Source organism: Tympanuchus pallidicinctus, unplaced genomic scaffold (genome assembly GCF_026119805.1).
Source record: "Tympanuchus pallidicinctus isolate F22 unplaced genomic scaffold, pur_lepc_1.0 scaffold31, whole genome shotgun sequence".
NCBI classification, from domain to species: Eukaryota; Metazoa; Chordata; class Aves; order Galliformes; family Phasianidae; genus Tympanuchus; species Tympanuchus pallidicinctus.
Window position 1 is genome coordinate 4,882,883 of NW_026294749.1, and position 4,026 is coordinate 4,886,908.

The following is a 4,026-nucleotide window of genomic DNA, read 5'->3' on the forward strand; positions in this document are numbered from 1 at the left end:
AAAAAAAATGTTTTCTTCACATTTCTCATGATTCTTGGGCCATTCCAAACCTTAATATGGGGAAAAATAAAACACCCACAAGCAGAGAGAAGAGCACCCAAGGGGGGAGGTTAAGGGAAGTAAATTAAATGGGCTAGTTATTTTTTGTTGTTGTTTGTTTGGCTGAAACATCAGCCACATTGATGCACATCTTATGTTAAGAGAGGACAAACTGTTCTTTTCTTTGAGCAAGGAGCTCCTGAGTGAGACATAAACACAACTTAAGCTCCCAGGTGCAGCACATCCCAAACCTCCCATTCCAGGAACCTCTGCATCTGGCGCAGCTGATGGATAATAATAGATAACCAAGCACAGAGATACTGGAGGTCAGGATCACGAGTCTGGAGATCCATTTGGAGAACTGGAACTGCAGGGAAAGGATCAGGAGTGGGTTTGAGTGCTGATTTGGAGAGGTAGGGGCATGAATTACAGCTATAGAAAGGTTCTGGAGCTGAGCACGGCTTCACAAATAAGCAAGCATTGTGTTGCATGCCTCATCTTGGAGAGGCTCAACAAGGGCAGCTGGGGCTGTGGCTCACAGCTGGCCACACAGGAGCTCTGGCATGCAGTCTGTCCTACACACGCACATGCCTACGGCACAACTTCCTGAGCAGCAGGAGCATCCCTGCCACACAGATGACCAACACTGTAGTGCAGCCAGCAGTGAGAAGGCAAGGGACAGTCCCTTGCTTCCCTTGTGTGCAGTGAAATTCTCACCTGCCATCCCAAAGGCGAGCATGTCCTTGAGGTCTAACTCACAGTAAGCACCACAAAATGGAAAAGGAGTATAATTAACACACTGTGGCACCCTTATATATATATATATATATATGGACTCCCATATATATATATATGGGAGCCACAGTGTGTTTATATATATATATAACATTTTTAAAGTGATTTGGGAGAAGGAAAGAGAAAAGAAGAAGAAAAAAAAACGCTGAGGATCCCCATCATAGCTTTGGCCAACACTCTCCAAATCAGGACTCAGTTCTAACATTGTGATGCTGCTCTGGAAGCAGATTGCCCAAGTCACCGCATTTTCTTGCTAAGGTCTTCAAAATGAATGATAAAGAATGTATTTCTTTATTATGTAAAATTATAAAGGGGTGTCACAATACAGATACAAACTCAGTTTTATTCTTCATCTCAGAAGCTCTCTAGATTCACTTCTCTCCATGACTGCCACAAAAAGGTATCTTGAGAAGAAACAAACAAAACTTCACTTAGCTCTACCATTTACACAGGATCAAACCTCTGTAATGACAGTTACTATCTCACACATCTCAATCTTCCCATGGTGATAGCAGCAACCATAACTTTCACTTTCCAGGCACTCACACAGGCAGTTGGGCTTTCTCAGCCCTATTCCATTGCAACGGTGGAGTAAAAGCCTGACTAGAATCCAAATGCCCATCACCAAGCCTCTAGATCCTTGTCTTAAACTTCATTCAGGGCTCAGTAGCTCAAGGCCTCAGCTGCTCTCTAAATTAAAAAGATCTCTGACCCTTTGGCCTCAGCTTCTTCCTTGAATTCCTGCTTCTCACCAGGTAACATCCTGCATGGTCAAGCAACAAAAACCTCATCTTCCTCAGTCCCAGAGCAGCTAACGAGTTCTGTGCTCTCCCAGAAGTCTTGTGCTGCAGTCTGTTACACCTGAACTCAAATGTGCTTGACAGTTACTGCGGCTGCCTTTCTGAAACAGCCTCAATAAGGGCACTGTAAAAACATTCAGGCTCTGAACATAGCTTAGCCATGAGGATGAGAACAGTATCCTGCAGGGCTTTGCAATCTGAGCAAGGAGGTGGCTGCATTTGGCAAAAACAGAGACCTGAGCAGTTCTAGTCAGCTCTTCTCGAGGACACTAGGAAGGTAAAGCAGGAAGATAACTTTGCCCACAATTCTCACGCAACAGACTGTAATGGAGGATCTGCACAGAAGATGTGGATTCTTCTGAATTAACCTTCTTCCCAGGACTGACAAGTGCATCAGTGAGATGGAGGAGCAGGATCCTGTTCCCCAGGAGCTCCCACAGGTCTCAGACAAACACAGTAACAGAATAATAGAATGGCTTACACTGGAAGGAACCTTGTAGCCCGTCCAGTTCCAATCACTTGCTTTGACAGGGCTGCCACCCAGCAACTCAGGCTGCCCTGGGCCTTATCCAACCTAGCCTTGAGCACCTCCAGGCATGGGACACCCACAGCTTCTCTAGGCAGCCTGTGCCAGTGCCTTACCACTCACAGAATACAAAATTTCTTCCTAACATCTCACCTAAATTTCCCCTCTTTTAGTTTAAAGCCATTCCCCCTTATCCTATCACTATTTGACTGTGTAAAAAATCTCTTCCCTTCCTGCTTATAAGCTCCAATTAAGTACCGTAAAGCTGCAATGAGAGCTCCTGGGAGCTTTCTCTTTTCTAGGCTAAACCACCCCATTTTTCTCAGCTTCCCTGAACATCTTCATGGCCAATGATCAGCTTGCTACAAATACATTCAATATCAGTTAAAGTCAAAATGAAACTGTTAGAACAGCATATCTGGCAGTCCAGTCGGAGACTTGAGCCATGGTTACTGTACTCGCCAGAGCATCTCAGCAGGCAAAGTTCAAGATACCAGGCACAAACAGAGCTTCCATACATTTATGTGCCAGTAAGCCCACAGGTGGACATAAAGGTCTGCCCCCAACTTCTAGCTCTCACCCACCCACCCCCATTATGTGGCTGTATGTTGCAGAGATCCCCTTTTGCAGCCCTAAAAGACAGCTCTCTGCTAGACACGTGGCACTCCTCAGTGTTCAACCAGCCTAAAACAGGAAAAGCTTCCTGGGCCTCACACATTGCATGCAGCACCTTCCTCGTGCAGCATGAGAGCTGGTTAAGAAAGACAGGAGGACAGAAAGTCCCACACTGTCTCCTCAGACAAGGAGGGGGAAATCTTGCTCTGCCTGTGTTCCAGACTGCTATAGTTTTTCCCCTCAGTACCCACACAGGACAGTGACAGCATGGCCATTCAGCACTGCCCAAAGCAGTGAGGAAAGGCACTGTGTTAGCAGACATAATCCTCCCAGCTTTGCCCTAGAACTGGACCTGATCTCAAGCATATCAGTGCCTACAATAATCTTATCAACTGCATGCAAGAAGGAATGAAAATTTTGAGAAATTAGAGAGCAGGCAATTAAAAAAAAAAAAAGAATCAGAAATAAAGATAGTTTTGTTCTGCTCATGGAGCCTTAAAACCATCTCCTCCCTCTGCTTTCATACCATTACTGTGTTCTACACCCATATCAGCTGCTTCCAGAAGCACTCCCACTGTCCTCCAAGTGTCTGCACCCCACAAGCACAGGACACTGACCAAGGAGCCTGAAAGGATCACAGAGGATCAATTAGTATCAGCCAGGCGACAAGCTGTCAAGAGTAACTCATGCACCTCCAGATGGGGGAAACCCTGAACAAAGAGATCAGAGAAGCAGCTCTCAAAGGGCCCAGCCTGCAGCTCATGGGGATTTCTGCCAGCGGGGTATTTTGTTGATAAGGGTTGCAGAGCTTCTCAGCCTGCTAGGCATGAGCCTGCAAGAGGGTAAGACATTCCCTGTTGGCCCAGTGATAATGTCTGTACTATCTAGTTATACAATAAGCCTTAGGTTGTTTTCCTAACGCAGGCAGAGTCTGGCAAAGCTAAAATAAGCTATTCTTGTCTCACACTGCAGCATGACAGCCTCACACATAGCTTCTTTCTCCCTACTGATACCTTCTTTTTTCCATTTGGCTGCACAAAAGACACCGATGCCATCAGTGGAGGAGCATGGCACCCCATACCCAGACCAAGCAGGATATGGAAAATTTAAAAGAGGTTCAAACTCCAGCCGCTTTGATCAGGAGAGTAGCTTCACTAGAGCCAAAACAAATGTTTGCTGATAATCCCGTGCCCTTTGTTTGCTTGTGTAGATTCCATTTTAATAGCTTTCTTATGGTAAGTTTTACAGCTG